The sequence below is a fragment of the Rhinopithecus roxellana genome, chromosome 17 (assembly GCF_007565055.1).
Source record: "Rhinopithecus roxellana isolate Shanxi Qingling chromosome 17, ASM756505v1, whole genome shotgun sequence".
In the NCBI taxonomy this organism is placed as follows: Eukaryota; Metazoa; Chordata; class Mammalia; order Primates; family Cercopithecidae; genus Rhinopithecus; species Rhinopithecus roxellana.
The window spans coordinates 47,085,791-47,099,169 of record NC_044565.1 but is presented as its reverse complement, the minus strand read 5'-3'; the positions used below and the strand labels follow the sequence as shown (position 1 = coordinate 47,099,169).

Here is a 13,379-nt window from a genome sequence, read left to right as displayed (position 1 = left end):
ATAACACAAGTAGTTTTGGTCAGGGGTTAATATTACTACTATTATTTTAACCACCAGGGCCATGTGGTGGCGCCAAGGTCGTCTAGCTATTTATCTTACTTCTGTTTCTTTCCAACTTAGTGCTTTCTCCCTTTTCTCCTGCCTTATAAACTAGGGAAAAGGGGAGGTGGGAAGACGTTGGGAAGAACAGCAGAAGTGCTGGTCTCATTCCAAAATCCAACTTCGTTTTTCTCCCTGTAGCTCGCAAACAGAGGCTCTATGAAACAATAGACCTTTTTCCGTTAGTTTTGATGTGTGGATTTGATCAAACTCTTTGCTCCATTCCGTTGCATGTTTCTGGGCCTGTGAAACAACCCGGCTCTGGAGCAGACCTTAATCTCTGCCAGGGTCTGTCCCCCTTCATGTCCTCCTTCACAATTGGATGTGCTATTTTTAGATCTATTTTGTGCATTTTTTTTTGAGATGTAGTCTCACTCTGTCATCCAGGCAGGAGTGCAATGGTGCAATCTCGGCTCACTGCAAGCTCCACCTCCTGGGTTCATGTCATTCTCCTGTCTCAGCCTGTAGCTGGGATTACATGTGCCCGCCACCACACCTGGCTAATTTTTTTGTATTTTTGGTAGAGACGGGGTTTCACCGTGTTAGCCAGGATGATCTCGATCTCCTGACCTCGTGATCCGCCCGCCTCAGCCTCCCAAAGTGCTGGGTTACAGGCATGAGCCACCGCATCCGGCCTGTTTTGTGCAATTTTTAAAATATGTTGTTATAGGCCTCAAAAAATCTTGCTGGAATTTAGATTATTAACATTTTGGATTTCTGTATAACTTTAGGAAGACTCGACATCTTTACTATGTTATGCCACTTGGTCCATGAGCATGGTATGTTCCTCTATTTATTTATTATTTATTTACTTTCTGAGACAGGGTCTTGCTCTGCTGCCCAGGCTGGAGTGCAGTGGTTTGATCACAGCTCACCACAGCCTCGACCTTCCCAGGCTCAAGTGATCCTCACACCTCAGCCTCTTGACTAATTTAAAATTTCTTTTTGTAGACACGGGATTGCCCTATGAAGCCCAGGCTGGTCTCGAATTCCTGATCTCAAGTGTTCCTCCACCTCAGTCTGGAAAAGTGATGGGATTACAGCTGTGAGCCACCGCACAGGTCCCCATCCATCAGAGGGAACTTTAGGTTTTTTTTTTTTTTTTTTTTTTGAGACAGAGTCTTGCTCTGTCGCCCGGGCTGGAGTTCAGTGGCCGGATCTCAGCTCACTGCAAGCTCCGCCTCCCGGGTTTACGCCATTCTCCTGCCTCAGCCTCCGGAGTGGCTGGGACTACAGGCGCCCGCCACCTCGCCCGGCTAGTTTTTTTGTATTTTTAGTAGAGATGGGGTTTCACCGTGTTAGCCAGGATGGTTTCGATCTCCTGACCTCGTGATCCACCTGTCTCGGCCTCCCAAAGTGCTGGGATTACAGGCTTGAGCCACCGCGACCGGCCAGGTTTTCTTTTTAAGTCGTAAAGAGTTAAGTGTCCTTGGCCAGGCGTGGTGGTTCACGCCTGTAATCCCAACACTTTGAGAGGTTGAGGTGGGTGAATCACTTGAGGTCAGGGGTTTGAGAGGAGCCTGGCCAACATGGTGAAACACTATTTCTACTAAAAATACAAAAAGTTAGCCAGGAGTAGTGGTGGGTACCTGTAATCCCAGCTACTCAAGAAGTTGAGGCAGCAGAATTGCGTGAACCCAGGAGGCAGAGGTTGCAATGAGCTGAGATCGTGCCACTGTACTCCAGCCTAGGTGACACAGCAAGACTCCATCTCAAACAAACAAACAAAGAAGTTAAATGTCCTCTATATTTTGTATATTTTAAATTACTTAAGTGTGTGGTCACGGGGGTGAAAAGTGCTCATCTTGAGTGTGTGGTCACAGGTTCAAGGTGAAGGCAGTCAGCCTGGATGTGTGATTTTCTTCAGCAGTCATGAAGAAGGGTTAGGCTCGCCCAGTTGGGTTTGCCAGTTAATATAGTGGAGAGGGAGCGGGAGGAGGCGAAAAAGCAGAGCCCTGTGTGTAAGAGTGAAGAGTGACGACGGCCCAACAGGGAAGCGCGGGCGGCGAGACAGCCCAACGGGAGATCTCCCCGAGGCGGGAGTCTCTGCAAGGCGAGTGGGCTGCAGGGCAGGAGGTGGAGCTCCAGGAATGACTTTTGACGGGGGTCTTTCAGCCCTTTGCGGCTTCTCATGGTTGAGGACCCAGGGAATGTCTAGGACTGAAGGGTGTGTGCCCCCGTCTTCTCCTGTCGAAGCTTCAGGCTGTTTAGCCTTCATTTCTTCAGAAATGCCAATCAGATTTAATTTCCAGAAACGCACAGGGCACTAAGAGAATCTAGAAGACCAGGCTGAATGCAGATTAGAAAATGCCGAATGTAGCACTAGTCGAGCTGCAGCTGAGTGAACTATCGAGTAAAGGTGACAGGGCTAAAAGGGTGAGAATAATAGGAGGTTGAGAGACACCAGCCCGCCACAAGGACTGAGGAACAGGGCAGCCCACGTTTTGAGGAAAAATGGCTGCATTTCCAGAGTCGAAGAAAAGTGAAATCTCAGACTCGGGAAGCCCAACGTGGTTTGAGAGGGCAAAATTACCCCAAACCACACCGAGACGTGTCAGATGGTAATTGCTCTGCACCAAAAGAGACGGGAAGACACCGCTAACTCACACGGTAGGTCAGCCCTGGAGGCCTCCGGCGCGGCGGCGGGGCGGGGCCAGGCGGCTCCCAGCATGCCGCGCGAGCCCTCCGCGGGACTCCGGCTCCCGGCATGCCGCGCGCACCCTCGGCGGGACTCCGGCTCCCGGCATGCCGCGCGCCAGCGCATGCGTTCTGCGGCCTCGCGAGGCAGCGCCCCCTGGCGGCGGGTGGGGACCGCCGCGGGGGCGGAGCCGGAGGCGGGGGGTTGCGCTTGGTGACGGGAGGACGCGCGGCCGCCGCGCACTGGGCCGGCGGCGGCGAAGGACGCGGACAGCACTGGCTGCCGCGGCAGCGGCGGCGGAGCAGCAGAGAGGCCGGGGAGCGGCGGACGGCTCACGCGCGTCGCGCGGGCCGGGATGAGGGAGTGTGGCGGCGCGGCCCGCGCGCAGCCGGCCGGTGAGAGCGCGGGCGGCGGGCGGTGGGCGGCGCGGGCCGGGAAGATGGCGGAGGGGCCGGCGCTGCGGTCCCCGTGGTCCTGGCCCAGCCTGGGCGAAGGCTCCAGGCCCGGCAGCGCGAGGAATCCAGGCCCGCTGCTACTGCAGCGGCGGGAGGGGCGGTGACTGGGCCCTGGAGGGAGGGGGCGTGGGTGTGCGGGGGCCAGGACGGGCGGGGGGCGCCGAGGCGCGAGGGGCCGAGGCCGCACGGGGCCCGGGTGCGCGCCGACGGGCCGGGCTGGGAGTGTGAGGGTGGGTGAGTGCGCGTGTGCCCGACCCGAAGTGGGTGTGACTGCACCCCTGTCCAGGGTGGGTTGTGTCCCTGCCCTAGGTGGGTGTGAGTGTGCCCGGCCCCAATGTGGGTGTGGGTGTGACCCTGTCCACGGTGGGTGTGAGTGCCTCTGCCCGAGGGGAGTGTGAGTGTGCCCGGCCCTAGGTGGGTGTGAGTGCCCCTGCCCGAGGGGGGTGTGAGGGGACCCCGCCCGTGGTGGGTGTGGGTGCACGTGTGCCCAGCCAGAGCTCCGGCGCCGGCCGCATTCCCGGGCGCCGTCGGAGTGGGGACAAGGTGGGTGCCTGCCGGTCGGGGCTGGTGCCGGCGTCCTGAAGGGCGGCCCGGGTGCAGGGCTGCGGTGCGCTGCGGTGCAGGCTCGGGCTTTGTCCCCGGGGCGCGGGGAGCGGGCATGGGCGTCTCCAGGTGGGGTCATGGCTGCCTGCGGGTGGGCTCCGCGGCCTCGCCTCTGCGGCAGGCGCGGGCTGGGGCTCCGGCGCTGGAGCCTTCCCTTCCCCGTTGCCCCCCGAGCTGGAATTTCCTCGGTTGCTTCCCAGTTACTGGAGTGCTGTGGGTGGAGGCAGCGTTCCGTGCCGAGGGCCGTGAGCGAGGAAGGCTGTGCATTTTGGGGCCCAGGACGTTTTTTATTTTAAAACGTGCAGCCGGCTCCTTGGCAGCTGTGGGTGTGTTCCGAGCCGCTTCCCACCAGCAGCTGCTGTGGGCGCTGCGCAGCTTCGGAAACGCAGCCGGGCCCCCTCCCCCTCAGCGCTGTACGGGTTTAACCAGACCTCCAGTGACCTCTGCTGAAAAACCTACAGTGGCGAGGCTTCACGTGCCACCTAGTGCAACAATACGTAGATTTGCCTTTTGAAGCCAGTGAGAGGAATTGGACACTGCGTCCTAGGTGCCCTCTATGAATAGCAGATGTTTCCGTCGGCGGCGCCCGATCCCCAATGAGCAAGGTGCGATTCTCGCGCCAGGGGAGGGAAAGGCGATTTGATAGGAGGTGTGGCTGTAAATCGAGGAGATTCATTCCATAAACCGCCCTGGGCGCAGGCTCTGTAGCCATAAATGCTTGGAGTGAATGAAGGGGGTGGCGCCTCGCTCCCTGTCCTTGGTCTCGCCAGCTGTCTTGCTGAGAGGCAGGGGAGCAGAGTGGACAGGAGGGCGGGTTCTGGAGCCAGGCTGCCCGCCTCTGAGGCCCAACTCTTCTGTTTACTGGCTTCGTGGTCTTCGGCAAGGTCTCTGTGCCTTTGGCTTCTGGTCTGTAAAATGGGAACACTAATAATATTGGTCTCATAGGGTTGTCGTGAGGACCCAGTGAATTAAGACTTGTGAAACACTTTGTTCCTGGCACATTGTGTTTTAGAAAGTTAGGAATTGCCATTACCGCCAAGAGCTGGTGCTTCCGGGGTACAAGTGCTGGGTCAGTGGGTCTTCAGTTTCCCCAGCACTGCCAGTGTAATGTAAACTTCAGTTGACGTTAAGCTGGAAGTCTGTGGCGCTGGTTTCTTGCACAAGAAAGCTGAGGTCATATTTGCATGAACACATGTTTATAAAGATAAAAGAGAAACAAGCCTCACATACTTGGATGAATTATTATGTAAGATTGTTTTAAGACGTTCTTGGAGAAAAATGGGCAGGTGCGGTGGCTCACTCCTGTAATCCCAGCACTTTGGGAGGCTGGGGTGAGCAGATCGCTTGAGGTCAGGAGTTCAAGATCAGCCTGACCAATATGGTGAAACCCCGTCTCTACTAAAAATACAAAAAAATATATATTTTTTAATTAAATTTAATTAATTAATTAATTAATTTTTTTTGAGATGGAGTCTGGCTCTTGCCCAGGCTGGAGTGCAGTGGCGCGATCTTGGCTCACTGCAAGCTCTGCCTCCCGGGTTCATGCCATTCTCCTGCCTCAGCCTCCTGAGTAGCTGGGACTGCAGGCGCCTGCCACCACGCCCGGCTAATTTTTTGTATTTTTAGTAGAGACCGGGTTTCACTGTGTTAGCCAGGATGGTCTCGATCTCCTGACCTTGCGATCCGCCCACCTCGGCCTCCTAAAGTGCTGAGATTATAGGCCTGAGCCACTGCGCCCGGCAAAAAAAAAAAAAACAAAAATTCTTAGAGAAAAAAGTTTGGCACTTATTGTCCTTGGGGTCATGTAAAGTTGTTGTTGACAGAAGTAAGATTTGAAGTAATGCTCTCTGAACTAAACTGCCCAGCCTTTTTTTTTTTTTGAGTTGGAGTTTCACTCTTGTTGCCCAGGTTGGAGCGCAATGGTGCAATCTTGGCTCACTGCACCTCTACCTCACAGTTTCAAGTGATTCTCCTGCCTCAGCCTCCCGAGTAGCTGGGATTATAGGCATGTGCCACCACGCCAGGCTAATTTCGTATTTTTAGTAGAGACGGAGTTTCTCCATGTTGGTCAGGCTGGTCTCCAGTCTTGAACTCCCAACCTCAGGTGATCCACCTGCCTCGGCCTCCCAAAAGTGCTGGGATTACAAGCATGAGCCACCGTGGCCAGCCAGTTTTTTCTTGTTTTTGAGACAGGGTCTCACTCTGCTGGCCAAGCTGGAGTGCAGTGGTGCGATCATGGCTCACTGCAACCTCAACCTCCTGGGCTCAAGGCATCCTCCCACCTTAGCCTCCCATGTATCTGGGACTACAGGTGTGTGTCACCACAGCTGGCTAATTTTTTTGTTTTGTTTGTAGAGATGGGTTTTGCATGTCACCCAGACTGGTCTCAAACTCCTGAGCTCAAGTGATCCACTGGCCTTGGCCTCCCAAAGTATTGGGATTACAGGCATGAGCCACTGCACCCAGCTTGCCATTGTTGTACTTCTCAATATTATCCAACAGAAGTGATTTATTAAAATAAACATTAAGTGACAGGGAGGACATTAACAGAAAGTGAGAAGGTGGAATCACCAGTAGTGTAACATTCTGCTGCTAAGCTGTTGTGAGAAGTAAGATTTAACTTGCTTCAGAACATAGTGGAAAGATTCCCCATATTTCTCAAGGAGATGGTCCTCCTCAAGTCTGGTCACCTCTTCCCTCTGTGTCTTAGCTTTACCTTAGAAAATCGCATCTCATCGCCTTTATATTGTGTGACACAAAGATTAGGGAAAACCCTTCCACCTTTAGTAGAGTGTTTTGAGATTTGTGACATTTGAGGTGAGAATATTTAATGTTTGGATAGTGGTAACAAAAATAGCCTAAAATAGATTTTTAAATGCCCATCCCAGCTTTGTCTCCTACCTCTATGCTGGGATGGGCTGTGGAAGCTGCATGCTACAGGGAGAGTTGGCATGTCCTTGAACAATTTATCAACAGTAGTTCCGAGAATGCAGCCTCCTGGTAGGCTTGTACCGGTTTCTTTGGTGCTGTTGAAAAAAAGTCCATGCAATATACTCTTATACTGAGACACCTACTTCTACTAGCAAAGCCCCTCTGCTGTGCCTCTTTGCTGACTCATGGTCCTGTGTCATAGACCTTATGCGCTCCGTCTCACAGTTAACTTTGTGGGTATCCTGTAAAGACACCACAAGGCATGGCTCAAAAGAGCAGACTCTGGTGTTCAGCCTGTGGAGCAGACTCCCTCGCAGAGCTGGACAGACTCCCTCGCAGAGCTGGACAGACTCCCTCGCAGAGCTGGACTACCCTGCCTGGCCTGTCTCCTGTACCTTCTCTTTACCTTTCTTCGGCAGGTGAAATCCTTACCCTCCAACACTGGCTGTCTCTGCTGCTCCTGTGCTTCCCTCGTTGTGCCTTTTATCCGCCACTTAGACTTGTTCCCAAGTTTATCTGACAAGTCTTTGCTGTGCCCTGAGATTGAGTCTGACCCTGACTTCCATGGCCTTGCCACACTGTTTCTACCCGCTGTAGTCCTCCTCCTCAGCTGGTCTGCATGCCAGCTCCTCTGCCACTTCCACTGTGTTTGGTATCAAGACACCTGAGACCAGGATTTTGCAGGGTTTGTCTCTCTTAAAACTCGTGTTGCTCACTGGTGCCTGCCATCCTGCTAACCCCCTGAAATGTGATGGTGACAAAGTAATTTTATTATCATACATCTGTAAGTTTTGTTAACATGAAATAGCACCCCCCTCTGTTGATAATCTTGTTATGAAACTCGTACCAGTCTTTGACACAGTTTGTGTATTGTGAAAAGAGATTAGTGGCCGCTATTAGGCTTCATTGGGTGGAATTTTTCTTGGTGCAATATTTTGTGTGAGTTTCCGCTCCTTTCTTCTGAGGTTTTGGAACTCTATGGGAAAATCATAATATTTAGCCTTAATAATATTTTTTTTCAATTTTTTATGCAAGTGTTTTCCAACTATTGTTTTGTAGTTTTAAAATTGAACATCTAATTTATGCTTAGTTGTACTTACATTGTAGTGCCACAGACATGCTTTCAGGGAGCCTAAAAAGAAAAAGTCTGCTACAGATATGAGTCCTTCTGTGATTAAAGGCCTAAGCAGTGCTCCAGACCAGGGGTCAGTACACTACAGCACCACTGGCAGACTCCTCTGCCTGTTTTTGTAAATAAGGTTTTATTCAACAGCCACACCTGTTTATTTCTGTATTGTCCATGGCTGCTCTGGCTGAACTGACTCCTTGTGCAGAGGCTGTGTGGCCCACAAAGCCTAAACCCTGTGTTATCTGGCCCATTTATAGAAGAGTTTGCTTTAGAAGTTTAAAGGGGAGATAATTGCAGGGGGCTGCAGCAGTGAAGGGAGGCTTCAAGGCGAGGTGGTCTTATAGCTGAACCGCACACAGTGGGATGTGAAGAGTGGAGAGTAGGGACATAGCACTGCAGACACAAGTATTTTCACATTTTGGGGGCAAAGGTGAGAAGGTTGGTTATGTGTGGTTTCTAGTGGTTTAAAGGTTGTGTAAGGAATAATGGAATAAAGGAATAATGGGGGATAAGGGTCATAATGAGAAGGTCTTTTAATTCCAGTTAAAGACTTTAGATTTTAATTTTCTTTTTTTTTTTTTTTTTTTGAGACGGAGTCTTGCTCTGTTGGCCAGGCTGGAGTGCAGTGGTGCCATCTCAGCTCACTGCAAGCTCCACCTCCCGGGTTCAGTCCATTCTCCTGCCTCAGCCTCCCAAGTAGCTGGGACTACAGGTGCATGCCACCACACCTGGCTAATTTTTTGTATTTTTAGTAGAGATGGTGTTTCACTGTGTTAGCCAGGATGGTCTCGATCTCCATATCTCGTGATCCGCCCTCCTCAGCCTCCCAAAGTGCTGAGATTACAGGCGGGAGCCACTGCGCCCAGCCTAGATTTTAATTTTCTTGCTAACAGGGAGCCACTGCGGGCAGCTTTGTGAGCAGGGGATGTCCTGATTAATGGTTTAGGGAGATTTAATTGGCAATGTCCTGTAGGACGGATTGGTGACGGAAGAAATCCAAATCTGGGAGTTTATTAGACAGCTTTCTCTAGGGCGAGTTGCAGTAGCAACCCCAGCACTGCAGCGCTCACAGCAGCAGAGGCGGATTCCTGCTCGCATTTCATTTCCTTGTGACTCTTTCCCAAGAGTCTTCATTTCCAGACCCAGGACCAGGCCCTATTTGGCACATGCTGTTTTTATGGCAAGAGAGTGGCAGAAACCTAGTGTCTTTTCCAGCACCATCCTGGACTGGCGTCTCAGGGTCCATGGACCAAAGCAGGGTGTGGCGCACAGCCTTCGTGTGGGGAGGGTGAACCCCTGCTCGGATGCTGTGCTGAAGAGAGCTGAGGACCCCACACCTGTTGTCTGGGCCGTCTCACCATGGCTGAAGGTGCAGCTGGACGTCACCCCTCAGCCTCAGACGCTGGAGGCTGGAGCCAGCCTGCATGCGCGAGAGCCCCTGGGGTGGCTCAGCCTCAGCACCCACCTTCACTTCTGGCCTCAGCCCTCTGGGGCTTTGGAACCTCCATCAGCTTGGTCCCCACCTAGAAGTTTGGCATGCTGGGTCCTCCTCTCAACTGCCGTTCCGTGCAGCTCCAGGTCCTGCTGCTAGTTCCCCCTGAACAGTGATCAGAACCCCTGCCTGAGGAGGGCCTGTGCCATGTCCTTCCTGCACTAGGCTGTGCCTCCTGAGGCTCCCCTGCCCCAGCCTTGAGCTACTCCCCTGTCTCTGCCACATAGCTGCTCAGATGATGTACACAGGGCAGTGGTCTCCCCGGGGGTCATTCCGACACCACTCCCCGCCCCCCTGCTACATTTGGCAATATTTGGAGACATTTTTGGTTGTCCTAACTAGGAGGGGATGGCCAGGGATTTGTGGAGGCCAGGGATGCTGTTGAAATCCTACAGTACACAGGATGGCGCCAGACTCAGAGCGTCTGGGCGAGTGAGTCTGCTGCCCGGCCCTCCTCCCTGGCTCCCCATCGCCTCCTGGACCATGCTCCACAGCCCTGCGTGACCCCAACTGACTCTGCTCTCCAGAAAAACTGCCATGTGGTCATGGGCCAAGCCTTGCTTGGCGTCCCTCCTTCCAAAACTAAGCCAAGCTCACTGGCTCCTTTAGCCCTTTGACTCAGACTCAGGTAATGTCTGCAGGAGCACCTCCTGGATCCCTGCCTTGTGCTCAGGTGCTGCACCCCCTCCCGTAGTGCTCTAGGTGGTGCTTTTGGTCACTGCACAATCACATAATATTTTCTCCTCTCTGAACTGAGAATTCCTTGAGGGTAACAGATATATTTGTATTTCCTTTTTTTTTTTTTGGAGAGAGAGTCGGCGTGGGTTGCCCAGACTGGAATGCAGTGGTGTGATCACAGCTCACTGCAGCCACCATCTCCTGGGCTCAAGTGATCCTCCCCGCTTGGCCTCCCAAAGTGCCGGGATTATAGACGTGAGCCATGGCACCTGGCTGTTTGTGTTCGGAATGTCTTGCTGTCGATTGCAACATTTTCTTTGAGCACTGGCTTCGGTAAAGATGATTGGGTTTAGAATGGGGAGTTGCCCTCAGAGAATTGGCTGTGCGGCAGTGAGAGGGACTCCTTGACCCACTTCCCATGTCGGCTGCTTCCAGCTTCCTGGGCCGCTCTTGTAACTTGCTTTCCTAAGTATAAGTGTCTTGATTCTCACAGATTCTCTATTTTTGCTTCCTAGAAAGTTTCCATTTTGTTTATTAATATTTTTGAGCAGATAATATACATGGTTCGAAAGTACAAAGGGAGCTCAGTGAAGCCTCCTAGTCTTTACCCTGGCACCTGGTTCCTCTGGAAGCCTTGCTAGACCAGCTTCTTGTGTATTCTTCTAGAGATACTTTGTAACTTTGCAAGCAAACAAGTGTGTGTATTTTTTTTCCTTACCCTTTTCTTTTTAAAAAGTTTCTGAACCTTGCCTTTTTCAACTATGTTTGAGAGGCCTTTCCATATCAGTACATTTTCCAGTACATTCTTTCCCATGGCTGCTCTGTATTCTGCTATATGGAGGTGCTGTGGCATTTTTGTGCAGTCATGAGCGAAGCTGTAGGCAGTGCTTTTGCAAACGTACCTGTAGGATCCATTCTAGAAACAGCATCTCTCTCTCCAGTCACCGTTCATTCCGTCACATCAGGGTTTGCTCTTGTCTCTTGGTGTCTGTATTTCTGCACTTCCTTTGGTCATTTACTTCTCCTAATTATCTCATCTCTCTATATTTTAAATAATATCGTAGGTCAAATTAAATGAGCGTCTCAGTTGGAAACTGGTTCACCTTTTGTGTGTTCTTTTGGTTGAGTGACTGGGAATATACGCATCCACCCAGAAACTTGTCCGTGAGTGGTCACAGCAGCCAGAAAGTGGAGACAGCCTAAATGTCCATCAGCGGATGAATGGATAAACAGAATGTGGTCCATCCCTGCGATGGAATATTATTTGGCAATAAAAAGAAGTGAGTTACTGATTCATGTTATAACGTGTGTGAACCTTAAAAATATGCTGGCTGGGTGCAGTGGCTCACGCCTCTAATCCCGGCACTTGGGGAGGCTGAGGTGGGCAGATCACGAGGTCAAGAGATTGAGACCATCCTGACCAACATGGTGAAACCCTGTCTCTACTAAAAATACAAAAATTAGCTGGGCGTGGTGGCGTACCGGGAAGCGGAGGTTGCAGTTAGCCGACATCATGCCACTGTACTCTAGTCTGGTTACAGAGTAAGACTCCGTCTCAAAAAAAAAAAAAAAAAAGACTGAGTGAAAGAAGCTGGAAACATACTGTATGATTCTAATGGCATTAGTGACTTGTCTGGAGTGGCTGCTGCCATGATGCTGGCTGCAGTGGGGGTGGCCTGGGGCTGCATGGTCCATGGATGGAGCTGGTGGGAGCTGGGAACGGGCAGGAGCCGCACCCCCTTCCAAGTTGGAGGGGTGGGAGACCGGCCCTCCTGGGCGCAGCTGCAGCTGCCTGGCTGTGGCTATGGACTCAGACATCCCTGCTCTCCCAGGGACTCTGGAAGCCCCCCTTCCCCTGCAGACTCAGAAGTGCCTGCTCCCCCTGCCTGGCCTCTCCCTGCTCCTGGCGCCTGCATCAATTTTGGAACACAGTTGAGGCTGAAGCCAGGCACTGTTGCAACCTGGCCAGGTGTGTATATACCTGGGGCAAAACTGACATGCCAGCCGCCTGCCGCCTCAGCCCCCTTCGGACTTTGGGTGCTGACGAGTGAGCACTGGAGGGAGCCTGAGGAGGGGCTGAGGGAAGTGTGGCACAGGCCTGCAGGAGCCCCTCAGCACAAATAGCCTGGGCACCATGGACAGCAGGTTGATGGCAGCAGGAGGCAGACAGGCTCCTGGGTGGAAAGGGGCAGGTCCCTGGTGAAGCCCCATGTTGAAGTCAGGGACAGCCTGAAGCTTGAGGGCTGGGCTGCCAGTTCCATGGACCAGAGTAAGAACTTATGGTGCTTTTTCTGGGCATGCCCACAGCCACCCATGGACCAATCAGCACACACTTTTATGAAGCCCATAAAAACTCTGGACTCAGCCAGACTCAGGCAAACAACAGGTCAACCAGCCTTCAGATAGGATAGGAGCTAACCAGTCCGAGTCTCCTTTCTGATGAGAGCTGGACACTCATCAGGACAACCCACATGCGGAAAGGAGCTACCCACTGTGGGTCTCCCGAGAGCTGTTCTGTCACACAATGAAGCTCCTCTCCACCTCACTCACTCTCCAGTTGTCCACATACTTCCTGGATATGTGACAAGAACTTGGGACCTGCTGAATGGTGGGACTAAATGAGCTGCAACACAAGCAGGGCTGAAACACGCCCCCCCTCCGCCACTCACCACGTCGCAGACAATGAAAAGGAGAGAAGAGCTGCAGCACTTTGGGGACCCCAGACCTAGGGTCTTCTCGAGCCAGGGCTGTGACATCCTGTTTGGAGTTCTGTAGTTCCTGGCATCTCCAAGCTTCTGGGTGCCACTGCATTCCCCTCGTCCAGATGCAGGTGTCCACAGCAGAAGCCGTGTGCAGTGTATCTGGTCAAGCTGCAGCCTCGCACAGAGCTAGCACCTGGAGCAGCCTGCCCCGCTGCAGCCGGCATGCCTGGCTATGCACGGTGGCCTGACCCTGCGCTTGCTTGCCCACACACCCCTTACCACTTTGCGCCTGGCTTGCACTTGGCAGGTGTGGGATCTGGGCCAGTAGTGCGAGCTGAGCGCAGCCTGCCAGGCAGAGTGGGCACAACGATCCCGGCGGGCGTGAGTAGTACTCAGGCAGAAGGCACCACTGGCCACAGTGGTTTCTGGCTTGTGGAGCAACACCCCAAGGGTCTCATGATAATTCCGTTTATGTGAAGTGTCCAGAAGTGAATCTGTAGAGGTAGAAAGTAGATTAGTGGTTGCCAAGGGCTGGGGTATGGAATTTCTTTTAGCATAATGAAAATATTCTAAAATTGACTGTGGTGAAGGTGCACATATCTGTGAATATACTAAAAATAACCTAAAATCGTATACTTTAATTGGGTGAATT

At 52.5% G+C, this 13,379-nt stretch overlaps 1 protein-coding gene across 1 annotated transcript in view; it reads left to right on the top strand.

Annotated features, from left to right (window-relative positions):
• Nucleotides 1-2,950: 2,950 nt before the first annotated feature.
• The window catches only part of ARHGAP39 (Rho GTPase activating protein 39), a 153,929-nt gene continuing 143,500 nt past the window's right edge, over nt 2,951-13,379 (top strand). Inside the window, exon 1 of the mRNA XM_030921776.1 lies at nt 2,951-3,132. The gene's annotated coding sequence lies outside the window, so the exon portion shown is untranslated. The remainder of the gene's footprint in view (nt 3,133-13,379) is intronic.